General features: G+C 46.8%; 1 protein-coding gene across 10 annotated transcripts in view; it reads right to left on the bottom strand.

The window, feature by feature from the left end:
- The window catches only part of LOC135097553 (uncharacterized), a 57,237-nt gene that overhangs the window by 7,961 nt on the left and 27,597 nt on the right, over positions 1-21,679 (bottom strand). For 2 of the 10 annotated variants that reach the window (XR_010265803.1, XR_010265793.1), the window contains exons 2-4: positions 16,333-16,489; positions 15,720-15,986; positions 15,152-15,247 (exon numbers count right to left, since the gene is read on the bottom strand). The exons of 2 other annotated variants lie outside the window; for them this stretch is intronic. The gene's annotated coding sequence lies outside the window, so the exon portion shown is untranslated. Of the gene's footprint in view, positions 1-15,151; positions 15,248-15,719; positions 15,987-16,332; positions 16,560-21,679 lie in introns of all 10 variants that reach the window. 6 more of the 10 variants (XR_010265797.1, XR_010265792.1, XR_010265804.1 and 3 more) reach the window with 4 other exon arrangements.

Here is a 21,679-nt window from a genome sequence, read left to right as displayed (position 1 = left end):
TCCACATTAATTCCAAGTGTTTCTTTTAGTTCACTCTGAATTCTTTTCTTTTCTTTACAGTATTTTTTGGCAGCTCTCCCTTTACACAGCATGTTTTTACCTGCACACGGCAGCCAATGTGCAAAACACATTCCAGGGTATTTATTAGTCAATGCAAAGGAGATATACCAAATTTTAAATGTTCTGTTGATGTTACTTTCTCTTTTATTACAATTAAATTATTCATTCCAGAGGCTTTTGTGACAGGTTGACATAAATAACAAGTGGAAGATGCAGTGGTGGCTAGTGCCTGGCATACTTTTCCATCGGCCATGGTCAGAATCAGTTTGTGTTATACAGTATTACCCTCTCCTTCACTTGGTATCAGGTTGTGTATTTCATTTTTAATGAATTCATGTTCAGATGGAATAAGATGTGGAGTTTCCTTGATGAATTGCAATGTAAGGGGGCGGCAATAAACAGATGAGCATGGGGCAGGGTTTTGCCAGACTGTCATCCGGCTTCTTTTCTCAAGTAACTTAAGGGGGCATAGGAAAGTTGCAAACATGTTAGTTTCACTCACATCACTATTTGTATTGTCATATTTCATGGCATAGAGGGAATGATTTCCATTGCCATCAAAACCATATTGACTGAGGAGTTCAAAAGAGAGTGGCATGGTATGTGGTGACTGTGATCTGATTAGGTCAACAACCATTTTCTGAGAAAGCAGTAGACTTGAGGCAGTTTTATCAAGCAAGTTTTGGAGAGGGACTTGTGCTTTAAAATCACTGATGTTAATGCCCGGGGGATAACAAGTCTTTGTAGCTTCTACCACACTTTTGTAGGATGGATAAAGTGTACAGTTTCTTTCCTTATGGATGATTCTTTAATAATTGTAAGTACTTTTGCTCATGTTTGTATTGAGCATTATGGAAAGTGCCTCGTGTGGAGTCAGAGGAATTTCAGTTTTGTTCACCAATTTCTTTATCATTTTTGTTTACCTAGTAGGGGTATTTAATGCTACTCCTTACAAATCTTCGCAGCATGATTTTTCCCAGAATTCCTAAGTTTTATCTGAGCTGCAAAGACAAGCTCTTCTGCTGAATATTTCTTCTTACTTCTGTTTTTCTTGGCTTTGTTCTTTCACTAGCAGTTTTGAAGTCTGCAGATGATCGACCTCTCTTTGAATAACCTGCTTCACTGGTGTTTGAGATCTCATGTTGTGTACTGTCCTCAATTTCCTGTAATTTTAATTCCTTTGAGAGCCAAACACTAATATTCTTTTGGAACCTGACATTGATGTAATTTGCCTTTCTCCATCGTGTCTGGAAGTCATTTTTAAAGGTTGAAATTGCCTGCAGGTGTCAGTGTCGGTGTGTGGTGATGCAATATCTCATGTTCTGATATTACATTAGAAATAACTTGTTCAAATGAGTGGCAGTCTCTACGTGATATATACTTGTCTAATGGAACACTTCTAGCAATCCCCGCCATCTGAAATTAAAGAAACAATACATCTATACTTAAGTCTTGTCTGTGTTTGTGGTAAAGTCATATTAAGTAAGTTACTGCTGAATATGCACGATTTCCTTTTAATTATTAGGGCTAACTATTTTATTCATTTTGTTATATTTGCGTGACGGCTTAACAGTTTCTTCTACTTTTTTTCACCAAAATTTGCATTATATATGATTACATGCACACTTGGACGTTCTCTATATATTCATAATATAAGTACAGAAATGGTAGGTCTAACCTTGGACTAATGAAGGCTTTATCAGGTTGTTTAAACACTGGGCGGTGTGTGGTGTGCTGTTAGACAAGACTGAGAGAACTTGCGCGCGCCCCTCCCTCCCAGTCTCCTTCTCGCGCGAAATTCGAATGCTGTTGTAGATAAACTCTCTTATTCTTAATGGTGGACGTATATGGAGCCCTTTTCTTTATAGACATGTTTATTTATGTATATTCTTCCAAACTAATTGGGTATCGGCATCCGATATGACCCGATCTTACCATACAGGCGTTTCACTAAAAGTCTATTATAAAACCCAATATTAAATACGTTTTCCTTATATCTGTATTATCACATTAAAAAAGAATAATAACCATTTATTTACAGCGATTTTTGTTTGTTACATGTAAAAAATAACAAAAATATAATGATTTTCTCTTTTCCTGAACATCATTATATGCTCTGTAAAATCATCATGGAATGGTTTATGCCGGAAATAACCACGGTATTCCGACATGCTACTTCATAACTTTCGCTGGACCATTGTAAATTTAGTAAACTGTAATCTCCTATTTTGGCCAGAAATTTATAATGCTACTTCATAACTTTCGCTGGACCATTGTAAATTTAGTAAACTGTAATCTCCTATTTTGGCCAGAAATTTATCATTTGGTCCCACTGTGCACCGGGACAGCGAGGTCACAACCCCTCGGGATACATCCCGTACTTGCTGCTAGGTGTGTGTGTGTGTGTGTGTGTGTGTGTGTGTGTGTGTGTGTGTGTGTGTGTGTGTGTGTGTGTGTCTGTGAACGTGTTTGAACCTGTACTTGAGTGCTCCCCTCAAACGCTCTACTCGGAAATCTAATCACACAGGGAACAAATTTCATCGAGTGAGATACAACACGCAGAGACTCGACGCATTACAGGGGAAACCCTAAAAAAAAATAACCGATAGAGGACGCAGCAGGTGCCCATAAACGTCACCCGATATACGAGACAGAGAGGAAGGGAGAAAAAGGGTGGAAAAAGTCAGCCATTGCCTTCACAAAGGAACCACGAGCAGCTGAGACGCGGAGGAGACAGAACAGTGGAAGCAGCAGAAGTCGAGGCTGGGGAATCAGGATGATCAGCTTATAGGAGGAACAGCCATGGGTAGAATATATGGAGGTTCCTTGGTAATCCTTCTGCGCCTCCTTCAGATCCATGGCCACGCACCAGGCAGTTTTATCGACGTGAAGGAAAATTGGAAGGATTTTTTCGATCAGTAATCTAAAAGCAGTTTGTTTATAAAGGTTGGTTAATAAAAGGAATTTTGATATGAGAGAGAGAGAGAGAGAGAGAGAGAGAGAGAGAGAGAGAGAGAGAGAGAGAGAGAGAGAGAGAGAGAGAAAGAGAATACATGTACCTGGAGCTGATACCAGAGCGTGTGCATGGGTGTATGAAATTACTCTGCATGACTATTTGATTTGATGTATGGGGCGCTGCGGGAACCAGCGGGCGCCTCACTCACCCTGAAGGGTACCCAACAACTACTCCATACCACTCCATAGGAAGAGAAGGGCTGATGGATACTAGGGATTCAAATGGCATCTTAAATACATTTCCATTAGCAGAGTTACGTGCCTCTTACGACCTGGATTTAGATTATGTAAGAGAATAATGTGTCTGTAATTCTCATAAAATCCAGTGTTGGAAAGTACACATGAACGGCTAAAACCTGGAGATTGTATTAATACTCGTGCAATGCGTGAATGTGTTTGATAGTGTTCCGTGATCGCAGGAGAGAGCGAGAGAGAGAGAGAGAGAGAGAGAGAGAGAGAGAGAGAGAGAGAGAGAGAGAGAGAGAGAGAGAGAGAGAGATCCTTTAGTCTCGTATATTCATTACAGATTCAAGTTAGGTTACGTTGAGTTAAATCAAAGCGAGAGAGAGAGAGAGAACGAGTTTAGTTATTCGTTTACTAATGATTTTAGTTAGGTAATGTTAGGTTAGGTTAGGTTAGATTAGGTTAGAGAAATTGTGATACATAAATCAGTTTACTGTTAGGTTAGGTTGTAGCAAATAATCTAGTCAGCCATAGAAACATCCCATTTTCTCTCATATTCAGGGTACACTAAAACTTACGCGCTTCTCAGAACCAGTAATGTAAACACAAGTCACCGCTCCAAGCACTCCGTTTTCTCTTATATGTTTTCAGCCTCACATTCTCTTTCTACTGCACAGATTTTTCGTCTTTCATCTCTTCTTCCTCATTTTTTATACATACACATTCTGTGCACGCTTTTCGACACATACGTTACACGTCTTTTCTATACATCATATTACTCCTTTCTTCACACAGACATACACACACACATTCACTCTCTTTGTTCATATCTTTATGTAAATCATTTTTTATGTTCAGTATTTCTTGTGTACATGTTCATGTTTTTGTTAAATAAAAGAGAGAGAGTTTAACCAGTCTAACAAGTGGCTATAAATACAACCTTAGCTGGTAAACAAAAAGAGTTAAGAGATTAAAGGACTTGCAACTGCTGACGGTTACCTGTCGGTTTTCTCTTCTCTATCTCTGGCGAGTTAAGAGATTAAAGGACTTGCAACTGCTGACGGTTACCTGTCGGTTTTCTCTTCTCACATTCCTGGCGGCTTCCACCTAGATCACTAGAAATGGTGACTCGGAGTTAGACCGTAGTGGCCAGCTCCACCAATGCTGTGTCCCAGGTTCTTTAGCACTATAGCGTCGCCACAGCTATAGGTACCTCGCCCAGGTCAGCCCCCGCCTGACACGGACCACCACGACCAAACCGCCACCCAGCCTGGCCCAGCCGTGACCCACCGACGCCACCCAGCCCGGCCAGCCGCCACGTGACACACACACACCGTCACCCAGCCCAGCAACCGTGGTCACCGCCGCTGCCTCACCAGTCACCAGCCACCCTCTCTCGCAGCTGTGACTCACCACGCCTCGCCAGCCACCCAGGCCACTGAGGCCACGCTCACCTGCCGCCTCACCACCGCCACCAGGTCCTTCCCTCTCCTGCTGCCGTGACCCACCGCGCCAACTCCACCTGCTGCCTGGTCACCTGCCACCCCTGCCACACCTGCTGCCCAGCCTCCATCACCACCACAGCAGCAGCAACACCTCTCCGGCTCACCACGCACGGTCACCGCCACCCGGCCGTGACCCCACTGGCCCTGATTTCGCTTCTCTACAACAGGGCGGCGCCCCCTGCACCGGTACTCCCGTCTTCCGCTCGACAACAGGGCGGCGTTCCCTGCAACGTTCCCCCACCAAAGTGTTAGTGCTCCCGACCGTCCCTCCCCTCTCCCCCGTCGTCCACCCTCCCCCTGTGTGTGTTAACCCCTGCCCCTAGAAAACTCCCTAGTGTGCATCAGCGCGTACCAACCCCCGTGTGCCAGACACCAACACCTACACATACACGCACTCACACACACACACACACAGACTACACACTTCGTTCACGGCAGTGCGTTCCAAGCCGTAAGTGCGAGTGCGGTAAAGTACGTGCCTAGGACCATCACTGCACAGTGGCGCCCAGCAGGCGTCCCTTGCCACCTCTCACTGGCACCTGGCGCCGGAGGAGCCCGCGCCTCGCCGACAGGCGTCACTACACCCTGCTCCACGACTCGCATAACAAGCCACCAGGCCCCATCGCACGCCAGCAACAAGAAACGGCCATGGCTCCACCGGACACCGCCTTCCCAGCTCCCCCCTTCAGGGCTCCAGCCTTCAACAACCACGACCCCAACATGTGGTTTACCATCTTGGAGCTGAACTTCAAGGCAAACAACATCACTGAGGCCTTGAAACAGTTCACTCACGCCTGCACTCTCCTGCCACCCGAGGTCCTCTTGCAAGTCTCTGACGCCATCGCGAAAGCCCCCTCTTCGGACAATCCCTACGACGACCTCAGGCAAGCCGTCCTCAAACGCCTTGCGCCAGACCTCGCGCAGCTGGCTGACGACTATATGTCGACAGTTCCGTCGGCAACGCCACCGTCTTCAGTCGCCACTGTCACTAACACAGCAGACGTCCAGCAACTCACCCACATTGTGTCGCAGCTGGCCCTGCAGGTCAGCGCGATGCAGGAACGACTAAATACCCGCCAGCGTCGCCGCCCACCGTCACCTCGACGCCCTCGCTACCGCTCTCGGTCGCGTAGCACTACACGCACCCCGGGCGTCTGCTACTACCACAGCAGGTTCGGTAGCGAGGCCATTAAGTGTACCCAACCCTGCACTTACAACACCACCCCGGCGTCAAACTAAACGGGCGGACGTTCACGGCGCGTACGATCCGCCAGCCCAAGTCACAGCTACTTCACGTCTACGACCGACGCACCGGAATTAAGTTCCTCGTCGACACCGGCGCTGAGGTCAGTGTCCTGCCTGCCACAGACAGCCAGAAGAGGTTGCCTGTAACCACGCACCTCTATGCAGCCAACGCCTCGAAAATTCCTGTGTACGCGCGGCAGACACTACACCTCGAACTCAACCTCCGCCGCTCCTTCGACTGGACCTTTTACGTAGCAGCTGTGACCCAACCCATCCTAGGCGCCGATTTCCTACGCCACCACGACCTCTTAGTCGACTTGAAGCACGGCACGCTGCTGGATCGTCTCACTTCCCTGCGGACCCGTGGCCGAACGGCACCTGGCGAGAGCACCGGAATCTCCGCAGTCTGCCGAGATAACCCCTTCGCCGCCATCCTCAAGGGTTTCCCAACACTAACACAGCCATACTCAGCCACGCAGCCAGTGAAACATCACGTCCTGCACTACATAGAGACCACCGGACCACCTGTTTTCGCCAAGGCTCGTCGCTTAGCACCAGAACGCTACAAACAGGTCAGGGCCGAGTTTGAGTCTCTGATGCAGCAAGGCATCATCCGCCCAAGCTCCAGCAACTGGTCGTCTGCGCTTCACGTCGTCCCCAAGAAAAACGGTGACATACGCCCTTGCGGGGACTACAGAGCCCTAAACTCCCGCACCGAGTTGGACAGGTATCCAGTGCCTAACATTCAGGAGTTTTCCTCACAACTGCACGGCTCTACAATTTTCTCCAGGATCGACCTCGTAAAGGCCTTCCATCAGATCCCCATCAACCCCGAGGACATCCCGAAGACGGCCATAATCACGCCCTTCGGACTATATGAATACACTAGGATGCCCTTCGGTCTCAAGAACGCTGCTCAAACATTCCAGCGCTTCATGGACGAATTTTTGCGAGGACTGCAGTTCTGCTTCACTTACGTCGATGACATTCTTGTTGCCAGCCCAGACGACGCTGCTCATCGCCAACACCTCGAGCAAGTCTTCACTCGTCTGAAGGACTACGGCATCCAGGTCAACGCCGACAAGTCCGTGTTCGGCGTGCCTTCAGTCGACTTCCTCAGCCACACTGTGTCCTCCTCAGGCTTCACCCCAACTGCAAGTCGCTGTACTGCCATCCAGAATTTCCCGAAGCCCACAACTCAGCGCCAGTTGAAGCAGTTCCTCGGGATGCTGAACTATTACCACAGGTTCATTCCCCGATGCGCGCTCCTCCTCCAGCCTCTCTACGCCTTAGTGAAGCCAGCCAAACGAGGCCAGTCCGTCACCCTTGCCTGGACGCCCGCAGCTGAGGACGCCTTCCTCGCTGCCCGGAAGGCGCTCACATCCACAGCGCTCAGTTTCCCTGCCCCAGACGCCCCTACTTCCATCGCCACGGACGCCTCAGACACCGGAGTTGGAGCAGTGCTACAGCAACACATCGACGGTGCCTGGAAACCCGTCGCCTTCTTCTCCAAGAAACTCAAAACTGCCGAGAAGAAGTACAGCGCCTTCGACAAAGAGCTCCTCGCCATCTACAAGGCATTGAAGCACTTCCAGTACTTTGTCGAAGGACGTCAGTTTCATATCTACACTGACCACAAGCCGCTGACGAGCACCTTCATCAAGAACAAGTCATCCTACTCACCACGTCAACTGCGCCACGTAGACTTCATCTCTCAGTTCACCACGGACCTCCGTTACGTGAAAGGTGAAGATAACGCCCCAGCCGATGCCCTGTCACGCAACATCTGTGCCACATCTACCTCTCTCATCGATTACGCCGCCATTGCTGCCGATCAGGCCGCTGACGCCGAGCTGCAGCAACTGAAAGAAAACACCGCACTACAGATGAAGAGAGTACAGCTACCAGGCACTCAAGTGCACATCTACGCTGACGTCTCGACCAACACCGTCAGACCATACCTGCCTCAACGGCACAGGTATCCACTCTTCCGTCAGCTGCACGACCTCTCACATCCTGGCATCAGAGCTTCACAACACATGATGACGTCCCGATTCATCTGGACCGCCATCAACAAGGACGTGAGAGACTGGACACGTAGGTGCACCACCTGTCAGGCCTCCAAGGTGACGCGACACACACGCTCCCCTACAGCCACCTTCACGCCAGTCTCCACACGCTTCGAACACGTCCATATCGACCTCGTTGGCCCTCTTCCTCACTCCGACGGCTACCGCTACATCCTCACCTGTGTCGACCGCTTCACTCGCTGGCCAGAAGCTGCACCACTGACTGACATCTCCACTGACACCGTTGCACGTGCCTTTATCAGCACGTGGATCTCACGCTTCGGTGTTCCTGTCAGCCTCACTTCTGACCGCGGCGGCCAGTTTGAGTCCAGTGTCTGGAACAAACTGATGACACTGCTCGGCATTCGACGATACAGGACTGCCAGCTACCATCCTCAGGCCAACGCTACAGTGGAACGTTTCCACCGCCAGCTGAAGTCGTCACTGATGGCTTCCAGCGACCAACGCGAGAAGTGGAACGCCACCTTACCCCTCGTCCTCCTCGGCATCCGGACGTCCCTCAAGCAGGACCTTCACCACTCTTCTGCCGAGCTCGTATACGGCACCACTCTTCGACTCCCTGGCGAGCTCCTTACCAGCTCACCCGACGCCGGCCCCTGCAGCGTCCAAGACTTCGCCAGCAGTCTTAAGGAGTCGATGAGAAGCCTGCAGCCGGTGCAACCTCGCACGCACCCCGCCAAGACCTTCGTCAGCCAGGACCTCGAAGACTGCACACACGTCTTCGTCAGGGTTGACGCTGTCCGTAAACCACTACAGCGCCCCTACGAAGGCCCCTTCGAGGTCCTCCGCAGGACGAGGAAAAACATCACCATCAACAGAAACGGCTCTTCTGACGTCATAGCCATAGACCGAGTCAAGCCCGCCTACATCCTGCACACCCCGACGGCACCTCACGACCCGACATCGCCGGCCACGCCTTCAGCACCACGCGCCACAGCTAAGCAGCACGTATCGTTCGTCGTGCCTCCTCACTCGGGGGAAGTTATGTAGCAAATAATCTAGTCAGCCATAGAAACATCCCATTTTCTCTCATATTCAGGGTACACTAAAACTTACGCGCTTCTCAGAACCAGTAATGTAAACACAAGTCACCGCTCCAAGCACTCCGTTTTCTCTTATATGTTTTCAGCCTCACATTCTCTTTCTACTGCACAGATTTTTCGTCTTTCATCTCTTCTTCCTCATTTTTTATACATACACATTCTGTGCACGCTTTTCGACACATACGTTACACGTCTTTTCTATACATCATATTACTCCTTTCTTCACACAGACATACACACACACATTCACTCTCTTTGTTCATATCTTTATGTAAATCATTTTTTATGTTCAGTATTTCTTGTGTACATGTTCATGTTTTTGTTAAATAAAAGAGAGAGAGTTTAACCAGTCTAACAAGTGGCTATAAATACAACCTTAGCTGGTAAACAAAAAGAGTTAAGAGATTAAAGGACTTGCAACTGCTGACGGTTACCTGTCGGTTTTCTCTTCTCTATCTCTGGCGAGTTAAGAGATTAAAGGACTTGCAACTGCTGACGGTTACCTGTCGGTTTTCTCTTCTCACATTCCTGGCGGCTTCCACCTAGATCACTAGAAGGTTAGGTTAGAGAAATATACCCATAAAACATACACCAGTATGCTTGTTTGGAGTTTAGAAGCCACGAAGATTCCAAGTAATATCCCGGTTATTTAATGCAAGCGAGGCGCGTGTCAAAACTTGGGAGGATGGCTTGATGTGAGGAGAAGCAGTACCACCACCACCACCACTGCTTTCTCCCTCACCCTCTCTCCCTCTCCCCTTCTCCTTCCCTCTCCCTTTCCTTCACTAGTTTAAAGTATTCCAGAAAATTTTGCCGAGAGCCACTTTTTTCCGGTCAGGTTTCAGGCAATAAACTTTCTTATCGCGGCCAGGTGTGGGTGTAGAGGTTTGCTGCTCCACGTGTATTTCATCGGTCGCCCGCTGGAGATGTTGGCGTGAAGTTATTGGCGGGAGGCGTGCGTGGGTTGGTGCTCTTTGTTCGCTCTTCGCTCCCTGCCTGGTCTCCCATTGTGGAAATACCGGGAATAAAACCTATTTGCTGATGGGGCTTGAATTTGTTTATTTATCTATTTGGTTGTTTATTTTATGTATTTATCTATTTATTTGTTTGCTTATTTATGTATGTGTGTATTTATGTATTTACTTATGTATTGATTTATTTGTGTATTTATTTATTCGGGTATGCATTTATTTATTTGTTTATTTGTTCATTTCGATATTTATTTATTCATTTACTTATTTATTTACTTATTGATCTATCTATGTATTTATTACGTGCTAAGGAGTTCAACTTATGACAAAAAAAATTACAAAGCCCCTTCAATAAGACCCTCCCTGAAACATATCTTATGCAGAATAAAAAAATGAAAAACTCTGCGCCTCTTTTTTTCTTTCTCTTTCTATTTTTGATGAATGTTGATGCGCCAAGCTCTGATGTCCGTGTTTGCATTTTTTACTTGTCTTTTTTGTTATTTGTGTTTACATTATGTGTTTTGTGGGGATTTGGTGTGACTGTTGTGCGTTTCCATGCCACAGGTCGTCACATGAATGGGTAGAAGTGTGTGTGTGTGTGTCTGTGTGTGTGTGTGTGTAATAATAATAATAATAAACGGTTTATTATTTAGGCAGTTGACAAACTGAAAATGTACATAGGGGATGGGGAAAAACTTAACATTAATCCTAACGGTAAGACTAATCTAGGAGGGAAATACTATTGATTGATGGCTCGCACCATGGTGGGAATCGCACTGAGTCTGTACCGGTCCGTGCGCGGCGCCTTCAGGGGCGTTATTTTGTTGTGGTGTCTGGTGGCACGGACAGGGCGAGGCGCGTCGGGCGGCAGCATGTCTCTGAGACGCGGATGATGCAGTAGTCCCTTCCCAAACTTCTCCAGAGCCTCTCGGTGCCTGGTGGATATTCTGGACAGACTCAGGGTGGTCAGGGCTTCTTCATAGGTGGTGTATGCAGGGCCAAGGATGACCCTGCACGCCCTTTTCTGCACACTCTCTAGCTGTAGCTGTTGAGTGTGTGTGAGGGAGGAGGACCACGCTGGGGAGGCGTACATGAGTTTGGGGAGGATGAAGGTGAGGTACACCCCCCTTAACTCATCTGTCGGCGTCCCCAGCGACCTGAGTCTGCGCAGCATGTACAGCCTGTAGGTAGCTGATCTCACGGTGCTGGCGACATGCTGCTTCCAGGTCAGCTGGTCGTCCACCGTGACTCCGAGAAGCTTGGCACATTGGACCACCTGGAGGGGGTGAGGGCCCACTGTGAGCCGGGGAGGGGGCACTGGTACAGAGGAGGTACAGAAATGCATCACCACAGTTTTGCTGTGGTTGATGGTCATCCTGCTCTCCTCTGTCCACGTCTGCAGTCGCTCCAGAATTGCTTGCAGTGGCGAGTAGTCCGGGTTCTTGTTGGAAACTGGGACGCCCACGGTGCAGTCGTCCACATACTTCCAGCGATGGGGGGTGTCGGTGAGGGCGTCGTTGATGAGGAGGAGGAAGCATAGAGGACCCATCTTGGTCCCCTGGGGGACTCCACATGTCAGCTGTTGGAAATTAGAGACAGAGCCCTGATAGCGAACGGCCTGACGTCTCCCTGTGAGGAAGTCGGCTAGCCACGCTATCAGATTAGGAGGGAGACCCAGACTTACTGCCTTGCTGATGACAACAGTGTGATCAACTAGATCAAAGGCTTTTTTGAAGTCGACAAAAGCAACAGCTAGAGAGGTGTTTCGCTTGTCCAGGTGGCTGTGGATGAATTCAAGGAAGCTGGTCAGGTAATGTGAGGTGGAGGTGGCTTTAATATTTCCGAATTGTCTGATATCCACGGTGTTACAAATTTTGGTGTATGCCCAGTCATATACAAAATCTTCACAAATAAGGCTAGGGATGGGGGTGATAGAGACTGGCCTGAGGTCATTGAGTGACTGAGGGCTGGAAGTTTTGGGGATGGGAGTGACATAAGATGTCTTCCAGTCCGCGGGGCAAGAGTGTTGGGAGAGTGAGGCGTTTATTATGGAGCATAGCGGTGTTGCTAGCTCTACAGCAAATTCCTTGTAAATTTTTATAGGAAGGTCAGTGGGTGTGGTGGATCTTGGTTTAAATTTAAGTATTCTCTTAAAAACATCCATCGCCTGGACAGTGTGTGGAGGGGAGGGAGCGGGCAGATAGGCAGGAAGCGGAGTGGTGTGGAGGGGAGGAAAGGTTTGACAGATAGCAGCAAAGTGATCGTTCATCTCCTGAGCCGCGAGATTAGCAGGAAGGTGTGAGGTGCAAGGAAGGGATGAAGTGTGCTTTTGTAAGCCACACAAAGCTTTGATCTTAGCGTACCACTGTCTGTTGTTGGTCAGCTTGAGGTGGTGTATCTTGTCTGGGTAATAGCTTGCCTTTGCATTCTTAATCTCCCTGATTACTCTGTTTCTTAGTTTCCTGTAAAGGACCGGGCAGGAGTGGAACGCCCAGGTCCGCTGACGCATGAGTCTTTTAATGCGGGGCGTCATCCAGGGAGCATCAGACGGGTGCGTTGTGACGCTCTTGGCTGGGAAGTAGTGGTGGAAGGCTGCTGTAGTAGTGGCGACGTAGTTTTGCCATTTTAAGTGGACGTCCTCCTCATCCAGCACACAGTGTGTGTGTGTGTGTGTGTGTGTGTGTGTGTGTGTGTGTGTGTGTGTGTGTGCACCAGCCATTTTTCCAGCTTTCCAGCGCATATTTATACTCAGTGAAAGCCTGGCAAAGCTCCCCAGTCGCCTCGAAAGTTTTGAAAATAAATTATGCTGAAATGGAAAGTTAGTCGGAAAGATAAGTCTTGGCGGCATGGCGATCCCCGGACTAGTGAAATGAGCACTCACCTGGCGCCCAACTCCTAGGTGCTCGTAATTGGCTCAACACCGGGAAAAAAGGATCATGCACCAGCTTTCCTTAATTGGCCCTGCGTGAAAAAAAAGGGATCCTGCCGAAGCTCTCCTAAACAAACATAAAAGTCATTATTTTTATCCAATAATGAGCAATACTGCCTGCCTACCGCAGCTCCCCACGCCGCCATTGCCCTAAATACTGCCTTCCTCCCCCTTCTCGATCCTTCCTGCCTTTTCCAGGCGGGAATTACCAGTAAAATTCCGGTGATGGTGATGCGTCCCGGCCGTGATGGGTATTTGCCTTAAACCGCATCAAAATCTTGCCCTCCAGGCACGGTGTTCCTTCCTGCCCGCGTCTTGTTTTACGCCCTTCCCCCCCTCCTTCGTAATGCATCGCCCTGGAGACGAGATGCTTACACCAGAGAGAGAGAGAGAGAGAGAGAGAGAGAGAGAGAGAGAGAGAGAGAGAGAGAGAGAGAGAGAGAGAGAGAGAGAGAGAGTGTATGGCTGCTGTTAGTTTGCTTGGGTCCTCATCTGCGTTCGCCATAACGCGGTGCTGGAAGTTCGTGCGCTTCCTTCACACCCCCTAACACCACCACCACCACCACCACCTCATGCCACCATGCCATAGTCTTCGCTCCGTAAGCGGTCTTGTAGCTCGTTTTCTGTTGCCTTCCTTCACACTCGGCTGATCCTATCTTAGGTATTTGTTGTTTAGGATGCTTCTCTGTTTCTGGAAGTGTGTGTATATATATATATATATATATATATATATATATATATATATATATATATATATATATATATATATATATATATATATATATATATATATATATATATATATATATATAAAGCATCCTTGATACCATGCAGGGTTAGTCAGGTGGGTGAATGGGCAACAAATCCTGCCACAGACTCGTCTTATGGGAATCTATTTCAGTATAGGGTTTTCGAATTTCGGAAATGATGGCACAAGAATATGGTGAAGGGATAAAGTGCCTAGTGTATACTGTGTGTGTGTGTGTGTGTGTGTGGACGAGGCAGCAGGTGCAGGCTCCCCGCTAGGAGTGGGCGCCAATCCTCGTGCCGCCGCTCGCCGCGCCACCCTCAAGCCGTATTACCGCGACTCTCATCCCGAGCCGCCGTGGCCTCAAAAAATCGGTGAAGTGTTGACTGCAATGGCAACACAATGGCGCCACAATACTAGCTCGCCGCTGGGATAAGACAGCACACACCTGCGCCGCCACACACAATACATCCTCAGTCTTGTTATTCAATTGTAGGCGTGTTATGGTGAACGAGTGTGTGTGTGTGTGTGTGTGTGTGTGTGTGTGTGTGTGTGTCAGGCAGTGGTGGCCGCCCGACATCATGACCAGCAGGGTTTAATGAAAGTGTATAGCAATATTTCGTGCATGTGTGTAATTGTAAACAAATATTTTGGGCGTCATCGTGTTTAATATGGACGAGGATGTTAGGGACTGATTGGACGACTGCAATCATGAGTGTTGTGCTTCATCTGTGTTTCGTTAACATTATTGTTGTCTGTGAATATGCATGCATGTGAAGCGTTGAAATGCTTGATTTGTAATGAACATGAAAATTAATTAAATCTTACTTCAATTCATTAAATAAGGAAGAACTGAAGAGTTTAGGAAATATTGGTTTATGATTTTTATTCCATGTCAGTTTTTTATTAACTTTTAATTAGTAATCGAAGCTAATATATTGCTTAATGATTAACTGTTCATGTTATTGACTTTGATCTATTCATCTTCATTGTTAAAAAAAAAATTACCGTTAAATCATTGACTGTGCTTGGCGTCACCTTCATTAGGTCATGCACACAACTGCACTTCAATATTTTCAATCCAAGAGTCATTACACACTGGTCTCTCTCGCAACGTGACATTTTCTTTCAGCTAAACACCTGCAGTGCCTGGAATTCCCACTGCTAAATATAGGGCCAAAGAGAGAGAGAGAGAGAGAGAGAGAGAGAGAGAGAGAGAGAGAGAGAGAGAGAGAGAGAGAGAGAGAGAGAGAGAGAGAGAGAGAGAGAGAGAGAATCTATACATTAATATTTACATTCATGAGAAAATACCCCCTCTACACACACACACACACACACACACACACAAGAGCAAACACTCACCCAATGCACGTAGTTGATGGAGAAGCGGTCGTCACTGGAGTGTGTGTACAGACTCACCGTCAGGAGCTGGTAGTCCCTCTTCCTGATCCAAGACACCTGCAGAGCACACAAACGGTCATGGTCTTAGCACGTGTGTGTGTGTGTGTGTGTGTGTGTGTGTCTAGACGAGTGTTATTGTTCGCTTAACGGGCTTGGATTGATGGCGTGCAGTACATCCACATCACTGTTGCCTAAGCTATTGTTGTGTATCGTAAGCACATTGTTAAGGCCATTAGAAGGTGCTCCAACGCCTTGCAGTTTAAGTTTCTATCCAAGGACTTTACTATTGACCCACTGTGACCTAGTTGTCTTAGATGTATGTATGTAATATGTTGTGGTTTGAAACTGCATATATTTCTGCATAAATATATGCTAAACAATCACTACGAATTCTCCACTGATAATTGATAGTTCCCTCATAAAAATAAAATAAAATAAAAATAGAAATATAACTAAAAGATAAATACAAAATAGGTAATTATATATATATCCTAAGCCAGTACTCCCTCAGGAAGTGCAATAAACTCACAGAAAAGTTGCTCGAGTCACCATGTTTTTTGCCTTGTATTCACAAGTGTTAAAGCAGCCCGTGTTTTTGGAGGCCGAGGCTGATGAGACAAGGACTCCTGCACTAATGCCACTCAGAGGATGGATGCGGTGGGCAGCCTCGCCTCCACTCGCCGCCTGCGCCATCACGAGTGACATAACTTGTTTACCTCACCAGTCATCGTATTGGAGGCCATGACATTCCTGGTTTCTCAGTGCTTGCCTCAGAGCAGCGTATTCTTAAAAAAATCTGGTGAATATTTAGTGTTTTACTTTTAATAGGTTCTAGGAGAAGTTAGAGTTTTTAAGGGTGTGTAGTTTTTAAGGGTGTAGATTCATCTCAGAAGGGAAAAGACCCACGAGAACAAGACGAATATATGCGTGGCTTTTGAAAATAGTCTTAATAACAAACTCAGACACAAGAAAATTCTATAAATCATCGCTGTATCCCTTAAAAATACTCTTAATTAAAGAACAAAAGCGTTTAAGAATACGGGGCGAGAGATCAACACAACCTCAGTCACATCAAGGTACCGACGCTTCCCCACAGGAACTTCAGATCTTAAGGTAACTTGCTGACACACTCCGTCATTTACCAGGCCGCCAGTCGCACTTGAGGTCTTGCAGTGAAGAATGACGGACGCTCCCACTTGTGCTGTCACGATGCTTTTGTTTTGAGTCACGAATCTGTCGCCGTCTGCCTTCGCGCGCGCCTGTCCCCCGAGCTCCAGCTATTCGTGTTGGTCCATTGCGCTGCGGGAGAAAGAAGGTGTTCCCCCCCGTCAGGTTACGTTAAGTGTTTCTAAGTCTTGAGGTCACCGTCCTGGGAAGTGTACAACGTGTTGATAACCACTGAAATAGAGTAATGTGTGTGTGTGTGTGTGTGTGTGTGTGTGTGTGTGTGTGTGTGTATGCGCGCGCGCGTGCATGCGTGTGTTGTATTCCTTCGCCTTTGTACTCCACCACTCTCTCTCTCTCTCTCTCTCTCTCCTCTCTCTCTCTCTCTCTCTCTCTCTCTTGTCTGTTTGTCTAGTCTTATTTTCTGCGTCACGATGCGTTTCTTTTGTTTGCTCAGCTCACACACACACACACACACACACACACACACACACACACACACCGACATCCCTCATTCTCATTATAACAGAGAAGCAAATTCATGTTCATCTCATCTTCAGGAAACACAATAACAATAACACAATTCAGTGACGAAATTCAGAAACACAATCTGACGGATTAGAATTAGGCAGCAATCCCCGATAAATAGTAAAAAAAAAATAAATAAAAAAAATCCGCCGCGGCCATGAACATAAATAAACAGGTTTAATTTCGTAACAATAGATTAGTGGATTCGCTTTGGAAACCGAATCAACCCGATGAAGCTCCACACAGCGTGTCTCGCCCCCCTTCTGTTCGGATCCCGGAGTGAGCAGTGACCGGTGGCATAGTGTGTGGGTGTCCTGCGGGCGCCTTTGATTAACGACCACCACTAAATAATGGAACTACACACGAAAGGGATTGAAACGCTTCGTCCACCCAGAGCACCGACCCTTTAGAGCGAAACGGGATGATTATGGAACACAGAAAAAAAACGTAACAAAAAAGAGAAGCTGTTTATGCTGATGTTACTCTAAGTAGCAGTGAGTGGCGCGCAGTGTTAGGGCAAAGGGCGTGTTGTGCCTTCTAAGTCTGTTATGATACACACGAATCTCTCTCTCTCTCTCTCTCTCTCTCATCTCTCTCTCTCTCTCTCTCTCTCTCTCTCTCTCTCTCTCTCTCTCTCCTCTCTCTCTCTCTCTCTCTCTCTCTCTCTCTCTCTCAAGTTTTCACCCAAAGTGTACCATCGACTTTTCACCCCAGGCCAGGTGAAGGTAAACTCAGGTATGCAAGCACGTTGCCTTGCCAGGGAGCCTTCCATTACCCGGTGCATCCGTGCCAGGCTGGAGTGTGGAGTGGGTGGAGAAGGTGGAGAGGCAGGCATTGTGAGGCTGAGAGAGGGCTGGAGGAGGACAGGCAGGGTGAGTGAAGGAGGATGAATTAAGTGAGTGAGAGGAAGATGAGGGGAAAGAACGCAGACAGGAATAAATTTTAACTTTCCTCCTCTCCTATCCTCTCCTTTTTCCATGTATATCTTTTACGCTGTCTCACTTTTTCTCAGTGTTCCTTCCGTTTTGTTTCCTGCAATCCTGTGCACCTGTTTACCTTCGTGCCGCTACTTCCTATTCGCAGAATTTCACCCAAAGAAAAGAGGAAATTGAAAGGAAGAAGAATATCCAGACAGAGTCAGCTGACAAAGCACTCTCATTACAATAACAAAGAGGAAGGAGGAGGTGGAGGTGATGGCGGACAGGAATGGAAAGAAGAAGAAGGAAGAGGAGGAGGAGGAGGAGGAAGAAGAGGAGACTGAAGGAAGAGGAGGATTAAAGGTAGAAGGGAGGAAAGGAAGAGGAGGAGGAGGAGGACCACGTGTGCTGAAAGGAAGAGAAGGCTTACGATGACCACAGGAGGAGGAGAAACAGGAGAGAGGAAGGCAAGATGAAGGTAAAGTCTTTGTGAATATGTTTAATCACACACACACCGGAAGCCTCACGCCCTTTCCGCTGCTCTCCTCATAACGACGGAGGCACGACTGGTCGCCTCGTTTGCCGAAGTGCATGTGGTAATCGCTCCCGCGAACACCCGAGCAAGACTGCAATGCATATGTGGCGCGCCGCGAGACGATCGGAACCCCCCCACCTCCTCTCCTGTAGTAGGCGCTGAAGGTACCGCTGCTGCAAGAATGGGGAGGGTATTTCTCCTGGTGTTTCTCCGGGTGTGTTTCCATATTGATCGGCTGTAAATGTGCGGTGCGGCGTGGCGGATTTGTCAGCTGGGTAATTAGGGAGGCTGTAATGACTTCACAGGAGGTGTTGAGTGAGGAGCGCCGCCTCATTACCAACACTTTCTTCATTATCCTCCTCCTCTCCGCCATGATAGTGATGAGGGTGATGGTTGTGATGGTGGTGGTGGTGGGGATGGTGATAACTGCATGCTGCTCAATGTGCTTCACTCAATTGCACGTCTTGACTTTTTCTATTATTTATCTCTTTTTTTCAGTTGTTAATGCATAGGTGTACTTTTTTTTTTATAGGAAAGAGCAGATATACGTAGGTTTATGCGTCTCTCTCTCTCTCTCTCTCTCTCTCTCTCTCTCTCTCTCTCTCTCTCTCTCTCTCTCTCTCTCTCTCTCATGCAGGCTGGGGGAGGGGATGAGGAGGAGCAGGAGGGAGCAGGTCACATGAGGAAAACATAAATCGGCCGCCTGGGATGGGAGTAATAGTTCAGTTTCCCCTCGTGATGGGGCCGCTGACTCACGTGGCAGGCGACTGTGGCTGACGGGAGGAAGGCAACAGAGAAACGCACTGACAGGGACCCGCGTTAAGAGAGACTTTGAACGTTGACCAGAACTGTTCCATGCTGGAAGCTTCAAGACACTCCTCATGATTTTGGATAATGTTTTTTTGGCTGCACTTTCTGGGGGCTGGCATCTTTAACGGAGAACCGCCAGAACTGAGATCCGAGATAAGAGACAACTCCGTTAACGCAGACCTATATTTACAGAGACCACACCAACAGAAAACGATATTAGCAGGGAACCATATTAACAGAGGACTATATTAACAATGATCCATCAATAGAGAGCAGCACTAACATGGAGCCTAATTAAAGAAAAATCCATCAATAGAAATCAACACTGAGCCAAGTGAACAGAGAACTGCGTGAACAGAAAAAAAAATGCTTTGCGGGACGTGACCGAACAAGGAACAACATTAAGAAAACACTACAATTTAACCCAAGCGAACAGAAAAACTTATTGGGGAACGTCATCGGACAAAGAACAACACTGAAAGAACACCGCAATCGAACCTGATTTAACCGAACATACTTTTAAAACGGAAATGCATCGCTTAGCAGAACACGATGAGTGACCGAGGCTCGTCAACGGAGACCGGGACAATAGTGAACCGCGGTGACAAAGAACCGTATTGAGCGTTTCGTTGACGCGGCACAGTTGTAAAGGAAAAATGACGTGAAATACAGTCGAGTTATCGGGAATCACAGTAGCAGAGGAGCGTGTCAGATTTGTAATGCATGAGTGCCACGCCGCGTCAGCAACAATGGCGTGTTGACTGTGGTTGCTGTGGTTGTTGTCAGCTCACAGCAGTCACCCGCGAAACCGTCCACCAAAGGAACGTGAACAGCCAACAACAGCAACAACAACAACAACAACAACAACAACAACAACAACAACAACAGTAATAATAATAATATTAGCCCTGCTTTCTTTGTGTAATAAAAAGCATACCAGAACAAATTAATAAGTAGGAACACTACAAAATGACCCGCTATCTCTAAAGCTGCTAAAAGAAGAAAGAAATGGATATAAGCCACAGGAAAAGTAAACCTGCATTCTTTTTTGTAATACGTGGCAGAGCAAAATAATCACACCGATAAAAAGAGGAGAGCTACTATTCCTAAAGCTGCTAAGTAAAGAAAAAGCCGCAAATATAAGCTAAAGAAAGTTCTAACCTGCGTTGTCTTATAATATGGAGCACTGCAAATTCAAGGAAAAAAGAACAACAAAGATCCTTCTTACACTTTCTAAAAATGCAACACTGATATCAACTAGAAATGATATGAATTTTTTTTTTTGTCTGTGATAAAAAGCATAGTAAAATAAAATAAAATAAAAAAAAGAAGGAAAAGCAAGAATAATTCATGAGTGCGGAAGACAAATACAAGTATTAACTTGAAAGTAATGGAACTCCCTTTCTTTATTTAGTGAAGTGTGAAATAAATAGGAAATGATTCCTAAACCAGCAAGCAAAAGAAAATAAAACACACAAAGAAGTGATAAGTGTGGAGAACAAAGAAAGAGGAGGGAAAAAAAAAAACCGAACATGAAAATACGTGTGGCCGTAATACAGATTATAAAAAGAATTAAAAAAAAAACAAGCACAGAAAGAATATATAATCTTACACATCGTAAAAAAGAGTATAACAAAGCGAAAGGTACAGAAAAAAAGAAGGAGGACACTGGTACACATAATATGAAGAACAAATTGATAAACATTATAATACAGAGGACTACAAACAAAAGAGGAGCAAGAAAAAACAAGGAGGGAAACACCGGCACAGACAATATAAAGAATGAATGGGTCAACACACACACACACACACACACACACACTGCTATCACATCTATTTCTAAAGCTGAACTCTTTGCTCAAACCTTTGCTAAAAACTCTACCTTGGACGATTCTGGGCTTGTTCCTCCCTCTCCTCCACCCTCTGACTACTTCATGCCTCGTATTAAAATTTTTCGTAATGATGTTTTCCATGCGCTCGCTGGCCTAAACCCTCAGAAGGCTTATGGACCTGATGGGGTCCCTCCTATTGTTCTCCGAAACTGTGCCTCCGTGCTTGCACCTTGCCTAGTCAAACTCTTTCAGCTCTGTCTGTCAACATCTACCTTTCCTTCTTGCTGGAAGTTTGCCTACATTCAACCTGTTCCTAAAAAGGGTGACCGTTCTAATCCCTCAAACTACCGTCCTATTGCTTTAATTTCCTGCTTATCTAAAGTTTTTGAATCTATCCTCAACAGGAAGATTCTTAAACATCTATCACTTCACAACCTTCTATCTGATCGCCAGTATGGGTTCCGTCAAGGCCGCTCTACTGGTGATCTTCTGGCTTTCCTTACTGAGTCTTGGTCATCCTCTTTTAGAGACTTTGGTGAAACTTTTGCTGTTGCCTTGGACATATCAAAAGCCTTTGATAGAGTCTGGCACAAAGCTTTGATTTCCAAACTACCCTCTTACGGTTTCTATCCTTCTCTCTGTAACTTCATCTCAAGTTTCCTTTCTGACCGTTCTATTGCTGCTGTGGTAGACGGTCACTGTT

This window comes from Scylla paramamosain, unplaced genomic scaffold (assembly GCF_035594125.1).
Source record: "Scylla paramamosain isolate STU-SP2022 unplaced genomic scaffold, ASM3559412v1 Contig25, whole genome shotgun sequence".
Taxonomy (NCBI): Eukaryota; Metazoa; Arthropoda; class Malacostraca; order Decapoda; family Portunidae; genus Scylla; species Scylla paramamosain.
Note: the sequence above shows the minus strand (reverse complement) of the source record. Positions and strands in the feature narration are given on the sequence as shown.